At 34.2% G+C, this 12,783-nt stretch overlaps 1 protein-coding gene across 1 annotated transcript in view; it reads left to right on the forward strand.

The window, feature by feature from the left end:
• LOC117173090 (fatty acyl-CoA reductase wat-like) overlaps nucleotides 1–12,783 on the forward strand; it is a 45,057-nt gene that overhangs the window by 22,844 nt on the left and 9,430 nt on the right. The gene's annotated exons all lie outside the window — the stretch shown is intronic.

Raw genomic sequence — 12,783 nt, forward strand, 5'->3', positions numbered from 1 at the left:
AAATATTTACTAACTTCAACTTTAACTATATTATATTAAAGCCTGTTTATTGCAATCTATAAAATAATTAGAAAAGTCTACGACAAGAGCCTTGAAATCTCTTTGTTCATTCTGTCATGAAAAAAGATAAATTATATCTTGATTAATAACAAACTTTTTAGTAGCAAGGCTTCTTTGAAAAAGAGATGTTTTTTCATAATAGACTGACAGATTTAAATTAATCTTCACATTTTAATATAAAGAAACTGTTGTAATAGAAAAAAAATAAAATTCAACGTTGTCGTGGAAAATTCAAGAATATTTCCAGGTTTTCATGATTTAAAAAAATCAAAGAAGAATTTCGGGTTTTTAGAGTCGCTGGACACCGTACTTTCTGATCTCATTCCACCGAAAATGGCTCACTCTAAAAAATATAAATCAAGGTTTTTGCACATTTCAATAGTTGTTGAGCTGCTTTTTTAAATGATACCATTGGGGAAAATATACAAGCTTTATTATTGCTAATAATTTAGTTGTTAGGTGCCCGAGAAATCAGGATATGACTCGAGATTCCGTGAAACACCTCCAATCCCTCACCCCGGTCTATCGGGTCGACTTCAACCGCTCGCCCGGAAAAATCTCACTTTTCAGAGTAAGTCCCCTTTCCTCGGCGCACGTCACATACGTGTTTCATTGAATAATAACAAATTGAATCATTGACATAATTTTCAACATAAAATCAGTCGCAACAGTTGTTATTAAAAAAGTCATTTTTTCACCCAACTATCATGCAATTGTTTATACAACTTGTTAATAAAAATTGAAGTTGTTTATTTAGTGTGAAACTAGTTTATGGAATAGGCAGGTAACATCATAGTCATTCGTAGAATATTAAAAAAAAAATAATAATTTTTTTCTGTAAGAATACACGAATATAACACAATTGTTTACACAATATGTTATAAAAAATTAAATTTTTGATTTAGAATAAAACTTACGGGCTGAAAAAATCAAAGTCATTCCCAGCAAGGTGTAAAAAAATTGCTTTCATCCGTAAAAAGATACGACTAACAAAAATTATTTTTGTAATTTGTTAATAAAAAACATGATATTTTATGTTTAATTTTTTTTTTACTTTCAATAAAATTGTCTCAAGTATTAAATTTTTTTTCTTACGAAAAAATATTTTATGTTGTAAAAATTCGATAGATGTCTATTAGTTTATAACACTTGTCTATGGCCATAAAATGTCTCTTAAACACTTTATTTTAATTTTAATTTTATCTATGCATTAACTTAATTGATTACTGATGTACTTGGTTGTTTAGAAGATCACAAAACTTAACTGTGACCTGCAGTTTAATTTGTCCGCAAAGATCTATCTCTGGACACGTGGGGCAATTGCTATCTCTTTTGTGGGAGTGCAATGTTACCAACAGGCGGGAAAAGATCTGCTCGCACGTTTGGCGCTATTGCTCACACAAATGTGGTACCGCCGCTGCACCAACCGCGGTGGTGACGTTGCGTTCCTATCTAATGGTGTATTTACACGCCTGATGTATGCAGATGTAAAATGTATCTTCCTCTCACTTGTGCATGTGGCGATGCCATACATTTATCTCACTCTAGATGTTCTAACCAATGGAAAAACAGAGATGAATCTAGAGTGCGATAACTTCGTGGAATCGTCACATTGTAGAATGAGAGGAAGATAGGTTTTCCATTTGCATACGGCAGGCGTTGAAATACACCTTAAGAAGAGAGCTGCTTGCCCACAATTTCTTCAGTGAATTGGAGTATTGCTTGCTTGAGTTGCCACTTACAGAAAGAGCCACAACGACGCAAGAATATGAGAATAGTTTAGCGGCTGCGCTCGTAATGTTTTCGAATATTTGAAGAGTGTTGGACAAGTGAAAAAGGAAATTGGTGGTTAAAATATTTGTCCAAATGTGTGAAATTGTTGTATAATAAAAAGCCCTGAGAAAAGTGGGTTATGTGTAGTAAATCTTGATTTGGAACTCAAATTCCTTGAGGAATATCCAATTTTTACACCGGGTGCAAACTAATTGTGTTGGATCTATCGTCGAGACTTTCGAAATCGATCAGGAGTAGAGGTACTGATAACGAAGGGTTAGTGGAATTTCTATGGGAACTCAACCGGATTCCCAACTGGAATTTCCGTGGAGTATTTTTCGGGAAATCTTTTCACGTGGTTCTAAATTCCGAGTTAAATTTCTTAAATTCCCTTATTCCTATAAAATTACGGAAATGATCTGAATTCCTGGAATTTCTTAATGCAGCGAAATCCGTAAAATTCGTTTAATTCCCTGAAATTTTCCAATTCCGTGAATATTCTGGATTCCTTGAATTCTTAAAAACCTTTGCATTCTTTGACTTCCCTGAAATTCCCCGTAGCTTTTTACCATTGTATCCTAAATACCCTAAAGTCCTTTCAATATTCTGAATTCCTGAAATTCTTTAAATACGAAATTCACAATTTTAAAGGAATTTGGGGGATTCAGAGCATTAGTGCAATTATATCAGTTTATTTAATTGAATTAATTTAAAGAGTTTCATAATTCGGGCAATACAAACAATTAAAATTGATTTGCCTGAATTTCATAAATATTCTGAATTTCTTAAATTTTTTATATCGCCTGAACTCTTGACATTCATAGAGTTTTCATTATTACATGCATTCTCTGAACTCTTTCAATTACTTCAATTTCATGCATGTATTGCATTCCTATAATACTCTGATATCCCTAAATTTCTATCAATTCCTATATTATTCTGAATTTCGAGAATGCTCTACATTCTCTAAATGTTCTGGAATCCCTGAAAATATCTGAATTTCCTAATTCTTTAATTTTCTGAATTTCTTGAATATGCCGAATTTTCCGATTTTCTTGAATTTCCTTGATTTCTTTCATTGTCTGAATATTCTGAATTCCATAAATTCTCTAATTTCGTGAAAATCTTTCAATTCTTTGAATGTTCAGAAACCCTTGATTTTTCTGAATTCCCTTAAATCCTTGCATATTCTGGATGTCTTGAATTCTTTTAAAGTTTTAAATTTCTGAAATTCTTTAAATTCTCTGAATTTCTTGAATTGCCCAAATGATCGAAAATCCCTGAAATTCTCTGAATGTCTGAAGAACTTAAAATATTTAACATCGCTAAATTCCAGGAATTCAGGGGATATTCGGAATTCCCTCAATTCTTGAAATATTCTAAATTTCTGACATTTCTAGAATATTCTGAATTCTTGTAAATGATAATCAATACACTTTATTATATGCCTATAACGTGACCGTACATTGTGCGGTTTACGGATTTGTACATTTAGAAGGCTGCCAATAACGCACAATTTTGAGAAAACAAAAAACAATCTATGCAAGAAACGGCGTTCGTATTGGATGATTTCTACTCCTCACTAAACTTAAATGCGCCATGGGATAGGCTAGTTTCGAGATATGCAGAATACATATTAGCAGAGTAAAGAAACTTTCCTTGCGCTATTTATTAAGAAAATGCTTACACGAAAATGGGATGGGTAGTAAATCATTTTTCTTAGACTTGGCTAGTCATCTCGAATTTTTGGGAGGACTAGTCCATCCCCTTTTCGAACTACCCCAAATTTTCAGGACGACATTAAATTTAAAATAGTAAACAATATGTTAAATGTTTCCATATAGTTCATTTTCATGGGGGAGGGGGAGATATAATAATTACTATTCAGAACTTGAATATTCATACAAATTTATTATCAATGAACTTATTTCACATAAATGATCGCATGCGAAGTAATGCCTCTCTTCAAACATGTGTGCAAAATCATTTTACTCTAATTAAAACACTAGTGAAATTTTACAAAACTTAAAATAACTATCTAATTAAGATGCGAATCAATAATGTAGGAAGTTTATTTCATTATCTTTTTTCCCATACGTTAATTTGCTCATCATAAACAACTCATAAGCTAACCACAAGCTACTAGGCCCAACTTAATAAACAATTACTACTGCTTAACGAGATGAACACGATTCTTCCCTTCGTCCTAGTGAAGCTCTTATTTCTGATATCATATAACAAAAGAAACTTCATAACTAAAATACAAAATTAAAGAACAATATTTGTCATATCGGTTTCAAATGCACAGGAAAGCACGAATCCAATGGAATGTGATACTTTGCACATTTCCCCCCAAAAAATGCCGTGTTCCGGGACGAAATCCTGTTCACAGAACCTGAATTCATAATATGCAACCCCAAATGAAGTACTTAAGAGAAAAAATGACTGCCCCAGAAATTACCATCTTTGCCCTATTTTCCCGACCAGATGGCTGAACTACTTCGCAAATCTGCTACGCTGCTAATATTTACCCATAGAACTGCGCTCTTACCAGTGATCCCAGATCTGAAACGAGACGTGGTTCCATACTATCACAGGTCTATGTCCGTGTGAATATAGTAGGAGACGATGTAAATGCTTTGAAATAAAATGAAGAGATTGGGATTTTAATATTTCCAGATTTCTATGCTGGCGATTCTCATGATTTGAATACTTCGCGCGCCTCTTTATATGCGTATAGTTTGAGGTTACGTTACTTCAAGTATAAAATATAAATGATATTAATATTAATAGTATTATGTGTATATAAATGTATACACATATTATTAATGATAATATTATAATTGTATTATAATAGTCTTATTTATATCTTGATCCGAATTTGAAAGAAATTAAAGAAATTGGCGATTTTGTGATTCATCTCGTTTGGATGAAAACTCAATTATTTTGTTGAAAAATTAATTATTTTGTTCAAAATGTAACTATTTTGTAAAAACTCCTCTTTTTTATCAAAAGTTCAACTACTTTGTTTAAATTAATTTTTTTCTATTTGTAGGTTCACCTCTTTCGTAGAAAATACATTTTTGAAACTGAAAACTTAAAAAATTGAACTATTTGGTTGAAATTTTCACTCTTTGATTGAAAATTCATATTTTTCGCTTAAAAAATTCAACTTTTTGTAAATCATTTGTCTTTTGTACTTTAAAATTAAATAATTTCGTTGAAAATTCATGTAACTCCCCTACCTCCAAGGAATAACAGTGTCCGTATATACCTATAGTTTGCATGTGTTGTCGCAGATTTTTTAAAACTGTTTTTGTTTTTCCGGAATGCAGAGTGAATATTTGGCAAAATTGTTGGGAGACCTCAAAGGCTAATATATCATAAAATTGAAAAATTCGAAAACTTTGACCCGTATGCTCTTAGAGATATAGTGTGAAGCTAGAAAGAATAGGTCAACAATTTTTAGCTCTATAAGCGCATTCTTCTAAAAGAGAGCAGTTTCGCAGGCGAAGAGTAGATAGATATCATCCCCTCCCTTTCTATATGATAAGGGCAGTAGAGTGTAAGCTTTCATCGTGGGACCGTCGCAGCAGGGCCTCAGCTCCAGATTTATTCCTTGTCTGACAGCTACGGCTGCAACTTTTGTTTCATTTAATAAACTCTCCGACCAGGTCTATGAATCTGTTTCAGGACAAAATTAAATTAAAGTGACTTTTTATACAGACCGTCACACAAATTGGCGATCCATGCCAGGATACTTTTGATTGATACGTCATTCTCAAAAAAGTATAACTAAGAACCTTTTTTTTAAAGGAATTAAAATCAGGAAAACACGTACTGGGCTGAACTAAGTAGGCTCACAGTGATTCCTTGTCTAGAAAATTAGATTAAAAGGCGAGACGTCACCCAACCAAGTTGGCACCGTTGGAATTGCAGAATTTGCGGACTCTAAAATTCACGGCTGACTAGAACGAGTAGATCCACTGAAGAAGCCAACAACAATCTTCACGGGAAAATCGCAAGTAAAAAGAAGAGGGAAAAAATCTGTTCTAAGAAAAAGGAGTGTTCAGTAACGATTCTCTAAAACCTCATAAGGCTAGTCGACTACGCGACACTAGACCTTTCGTTAAAAAACGTTCATTGATTCATTCATAATATTTGGCGAAAGTTGTAGCACTTTCGTTTCAAATAGTGAATTTAAATTAGAAAATATACACTGGCTAGAGAGTTGACTTCGCCACGGACTATACGCGTGCGTGAGTATTCCATTGTAATGAACGATATAGAGGATAGATAACGCGGCGCGACATACCACTCGACATCCGTTAACATAAGTAGGAAACTCAAAATTAGGTACACTTCTAATACACAATAATAAGAAGAAAGAAGCCATGGCAGACGGAATTAAGAAAAATCCATCTTCACAGACGGAAAATACCCCCCTAGTAGTTACAAATGCAGATATAATCGGCATGCTACAAAAATTATCAGACCGGATGTCTAACATGGAAATCGCGATAAATACTAGTAAAGAAGAAATTCGCTCTTCAGCAAAGAATTTGGATTTGGTTACTTCGGACGAAAGCGAAAGGGGAAACGATGATAAATCTTGAGCAGGTAACGTTGCCGCCTTACATGTAGAATCTGAACCAATTGATCCTAGGATTCTGCAAAGATTGTCGAACGAAAGAGTAACAACTCCTACTGAAGTTAGCCCTACAAGAGAAACTACCCCTGCGAGAGACGCAGTCAAATTAATAAAAAAAATTCAACGGACAAGACGATATGGGAGTGAAACCTTTCATCGCTCTTATAGTAAGAATTAAATCACAGTGATCGAATCCAGGTGTTTTATTAGACTGGATCATCGCAGAAAAAATCGAAGGAGAAGCGGAAAAATCTATTTGTTTCTTATCAATTCAGGGTTATGATGATCTTCTCAAAGCTCTTAGAACTAATTTTGGAACTACCGGATCACTAGAAACTCATCGCACAAAACTCTCGCACGTAATTCAAGGAGCTGGGGAAAGTGTCCAGAATTTCAATGCACGATTCAACCAAAGAATGCACGAACTTTTGTATGCTGTTCAGTCGGAAAATCCCTTAACACATGAACAGAAAAATTTTCACACGAAAGCCTCGGCAACTCGACCTCCGAATCGTGTGAATTATCTCCAAGAAGAAACGGAAGAAGAAGATATCAAAGAAAAGGAAATGGAATCGAAGACGGAGTATCAGCAATATCTGGATGATTATATTCTATCAGAAGACAATTGCACGGAGCAACCAAACATGTAAAAACTATTATTTTTGATAGTGGCACATCGATAAAGCTAATAAAAGAAAATTGTATTAACAAACATCACCAGAGAATTTCAATGAAGAGAGAGTTTTTAATGGGAAATGATAAGCACCGGACAAAGCACATCACCAAGTTTAAGTTTCAAGGGAAAGAACATATCTTTGTAATTGTACCAGAAAATTTTCGCATGCCCGAGGAAGGCATCATCGAAACACCATTTCTGTACTCTTATCAGTTCAACTTGTGAAACAGCTCCCTCTAGTTCGAAGATAATGTCTATCCATTGGAGTACGGCGGTATCCTTATCTACAAAAACAACATAAAAATGATAAGCGTGAAAACAAACAAAAATCAGGGGCACATTCGCATAGAAGATAATCCCTACATTCCAAATTTCATTTACCGTATTGTTGACTCACAGATTATGATTCCCGTTAGTAGCGAAACCGAATCAGACTTGAGATTAAGTGATGAAGAGATAAAGTACAAGTATATCAATGTCGCCCAAGAACGATTGGAGCGTGTAACTTACATTACGAAGAATGAATTAAATGCTAGATTAAAATTGTTAAATGGAAATTTGAGGTTTGAACACATAGGAGATGAACACAGAATACAGATTCAAAAGATAGCCATCTCTTATCACGACATTTTCTCACTGCAAAGAGATCCCCTACCCTGCACAAGTCTCGCGTCACATAAAATCAACCTGAAAGACGAAGCAAATATTAATGTACGTCAACCACGATATCCGGAATGCCATAAAGAAGAAATCTCAAATCAGATAAATGAAATGTTGACGAAGAGAAGAATAGAAGCCTCAGACTCACCATGTAATTCACCCCTTTGGGTAATTCCGAAAAATCGCGACGCGTCGGGAAAACCTTAATGGAGGCTTGTAATCGATTTCAGCAACTTAAATAAAAAAACAGATCAAGATGTGTACCCACTTCCTCTAATCGACGAAATTCTAGACCACCTTGGAAAAGCAAAATTCTTTTCAGCCTTTGATTTGGGCTCAGGATTTCATCAAATTCCCATGGACGAAAACTCGAAAAAATATACTTAAAAATGCTCCAGAATCATTTCAAAGAATGATGGGCACAGAATTAAGAGGACTGTTAGGAAAAATATGCTTTGATTATCTGGACGACATTGTTGTCTTTGATAACACACTCGAAGAACACAATGAACATCCGGTTATTTTATTTGAACGTTTACGGGCTACTGGACTTAAACTTCAACTAGACAAGTGTGAGTTTCTTCGACCGGAATTAGAATATCTGGGACATGTGGTGACAGAAAATGGTGTGAAACCAAACCCATATAAATTATCTGCCGTGCAAAATTTCAAAAGACCCGGGAAACAAAAAGAAGTTATGTCTTTCTTGGGACTAGTTGGATATTACTAAAAATTTATTTTAAAAAACTTATCTACGATAGCTAAACCTTTAACAGCACTGACAAAGAAAAATCGTCCCTTTAACTGGACGCCATCTTGCGAAACAAGTTTTAAAATGTTGAAAGATGCTCTTTCCTCCGCACCGGTATTAAGATATCCGGACTTCAAGGACACATTTACTTTGACCACCGACGCAAGTAATATTGGACTGGGGACAATTTTATCGCAACAGGGACGTCCAGTTTGGTACATCTCAAGAACTCTAAATGAACCTGAGCTAAATTTCACCACTACCGAAAAAAGAAAAATTAGCAATTGTCTGGGCAGTTAAGCGGCTTCGCAATATCTTCTCGGACGTCAGTTCGTAATACAAACGGACTATCAAGTTTTGACATGGCTTTTTAACGTAAAGGACCCTTCATCAGGTTAATGAGGTGAAGATTTCAGATGGAAGCATACACATACAAGGTCATGTATAAAAAAGGGAAGGAAAATACGGCAGCTGACGCGATTTCGAGAATGCACCCCATCGAAGATCAAAATCTCTCAGAACAATCGGAAGAGAATGCCAACATCAACCAAGTTGGTGAATCTCAAGAAGTTGATGAGATTGATACACCATCATTATCAGGCGAAGATAATGAACCAATTTCTGAAAGATTGCGAAATTATGAACCGACGGATGAAAAGGAAATTCAAAACGATTATGTGAACTGCAAAAGGAACCGCCTGCCTAGTAAATTAAAAATAAAACCTGTCGCCAACGGAAAGAATTGGATTAAAATTATCAAGCAAAACATTTTCTCTTGGCTAAGAATCCAATTACCCGACTATGACGAAGGAAAATGGGCCAAACTCCCCTACATCAAAATTAAAGATTTCACCAGAAACAAAACCTGGAACATTCTTGAATTTCATATGGAGGATCCCTTAATAAAAATCACGGAATGTGTACGCATCGGAGATATTTCGAATTTTCTATTACAAACAAAATTCACAGAATGTAAATTTTTCCTGTGCGAACGACCTGATAAAAAATTCAGTGAAGAAGAGAAACAAAACCTGTTGAGGGAATCATACGAAAACGTTGCCACTGGCCACTTTGGAGAAAATAAAACAATCAAGAGACTACGCGAACAAACATCATGAGAAAATATGGAGAAAGACGTAATCGAATTCGTTAAAAAATGTCAAGCATGCCAAAGTGAAAAACTAACCCAAATTCACCCAAAAGTTGAAGCAGTCATTCCGGAAATGCCGACGCAGCCGAATGAGAAGATCGCGATGGACATAGTTGGTCCATTACCGGAAACAACGAGCGGGAACAAATATATTCTATCCATCCAAGATGTGCTCACAAAATACATCATTCTTATAGCACTGTGGGAAACGACGAGCGAAAGCATATTAACAAATCTACTAGATCATTTTAACGCAGTTTGAAATGACATGTGGAAGAAAAGCGAATTTACCTTCAGCCTTAGCAATAACTACGTCATTAACCCATCAAGAATAGTTAGACATTTGGCAAAAGCGACATGAAGAATATTTGGAAAAGGAAAGGACTGTCATTCCAAAAACGCAGAAACGATTAAAAAGGCAGCAAGATGCAAAAATAATCATAAGTAATTCTCTTTTCGAACCAGAAGATTTAGTACTACTGAATAATGATAGCAAAAGAAAAAAAATTAGAAAGTGAATGGCTCGGACCTTACACCATATGCAAACGCGTCCGTTCCTCTGATTATGAAATTTTATACAGTAATCAGCATTACACTGTACACGCTGATAGGTTGAAGCCCTTCTACCAATAGCTTCATCGGTTCATTTTATGTTTCTTTTTCAGAATAAATTTCACTTGGATACTGCTATCATTTCGCTCGATCACATCTGCTAACGTGACCCTCACTTCACTCGATGGATCCACTATATTCGCCGAGGACCTTGGTACAGCAAAAATCTATCACACTACATGAAGACTCATTTCGTCCGTCGATACACACCGCATTGACAAAAGAAAGGAACAACTTACTCTCTTGTATAGATCCGTCTCCGAACGATGTAATCAATGTTTAGAACAATTTGAACTGGAAACCTTAAAATCCCGATTTAAAAGATTGAATATTCGAAGATTGTTGCTCAATCAGTTATGAGGAAAGAATCGGTATAAAGGGGGAGCTTTTAATTTTATTGGAAGCATATCCAAGACACTTTTCGGTACACAATCTGAAAGTGATTTAGATTATAATATTCCTGTGAAGTATGGCATGCGTTTCAATTTACATTATCAAAGGTCACTGCTGTACGAAAATTTAAGATTTCTCTTACTATATTTTGCTGTAAATTTGTCCTTTTTCTTAGAAAATGAATAGAGTTAGGATAGAGTAAAAACATTCCAAATTGGTATTTTGTAACTTTTTCGCATTAAGAAAAATTTTCGTAGTTTTTTGAGTCGTACATTTTCGTAATTTCTCATAGAAATATATAATTTTTTATAGATTTTTGTAAAAATAACACTTATTTACATTCAAGTGGGAAAGGAGAATGTGATCTTAAAACTTTTTAGAGATATCACTTGAGTTTGTCAATTCTGCGAACAGATCGCTCTAGCCAGTGACTGCTCCTAACCTCAAAATCTCAATAAAAACTCCAATTGCATTTTACATCAGCAGTGACCATTGATAATGTAAATTGAAACGAATTCCATGCTTAACAGGAATATTACTTAATGTAAATATTCATACTCGTATAAAATCATTAGTTATAACGAAAAATACTAAATTAAAACTAAAAATACTCTATGTTAACATAGATATTAGGTCCTAGATACGGCATGGTTGTTGAATTTCAAACCGAACGTGGTGATTTTCTGTTTCTCGCGTTCGCCTTCGCCATCACTATAGCAATCTTTGCTCTAGCTGAATCGGTCAGCTGGCCATGTACGCCAAAAATGTTGTGAAAACGGAATTACACAATTATATTGAAATTAAAGAGGTCCTAAAAATATTCTATTTATTATTATTTTTAAATTAATCTCTCTTACGGTTGCTTTGAAAAGAAAAATTTTCGAGATAATAAATAAATTTTAAAAAATTCCTTCTGTGCTTTAGTATTTTAGTGAAATTTTAACAATTATTTTTTAAAACAAAACTTAAAATTTAAATGAAATTGAAATAAATTAAAAAATTAAATAAAATTTAGTTAAATTCCAAATCTGAATAAAATTTATTCGAATTTAAAATTTAATAAAAATTTAGGCGAATTTTAAAATTAAATAAAGTTTAGTTAAACTAAATGAATTTCTTGCTTATTTATTTTTTAAATAGACATTTTCGAGATACTAAGTAAATAAGTTTAAAAAATTCCGTTCGGACTTTAAGATCTATCGTAGTGCAATTTTAAAAATAATTTTTTTTAACTAAATTGAAACATTGAATATAATTTAGATCATTTCAAAAGGTACATACAATTTATTTAAATTAAAAATTTAGTTAAATTTAAGTAAAGATCAGTTTAAATTGTGGATGAATTCCACCGAAATCTTACCTTTCCCAACTACTACTGATACTTCTATATCGCCTTCCTTGTCCATATTTTTGGATATTACAGAATTTTCCACGTTGATAATTATTCCAAAATTACAAAACTGGCGAATATTGAATTTTCTTTATAAATGATAAATGTATCAAGTAACCTGGGAATAAATTTCAAAATGATCAAATAGATAAAAAAAGATTTAAACCAACACCAGCGTGGTCGCCAGCAAATTGATAGACGTTTGGCAATTGTGGCTAACGTGATTTGCAAGCGTTCATAGTTCTTACAAGGAACCACTTACAAAAAATCCGGGACACGTGTCTAATTATTGTTGACGTACTATCAAATGATGATAGTCTCATCAAAAAGTCAATATCGCAGAAGAGACTTTGCCCCTTGAGAATCGTAGTATTGTTGACCCGCGGTCAATAAAGAAGGGCGCCCGATACCGTGCTTGGCGCGAAGATGACAGCTAGCCTGATGGCTGATTACAACTAATGTTACAACACACACAGGATATGTCAGTTTATTTCCTTGTTTCTCAATTTCGAGACATATTTCATCAAGTCGTCGACCTTCGATCACATGCCGTGAAAATAATGATTTCCTCGACAAAGGTTTGATTTTTTAGAATTTCATCGATTCGAAAATCTCGCAAAACCCCGGATATTTTACCACTTTTCTGTCGTTCGCTCGCAAATCCTTC

The sequence above is a fragment of the Belonocnema kinseyi genome, chromosome 5, assembly GCF_010883055.1.
Source record: "Belonocnema kinseyi isolate 2016_QV_RU_SX_M_011 chromosome 5, B_treatae_v1, whole genome shotgun sequence".
In the NCBI taxonomy this organism is placed as follows: Eukaryota; Metazoa; Arthropoda; class Insecta; order Hymenoptera; family Cynipidae; genus Belonocnema; species Belonocnema kinseyi.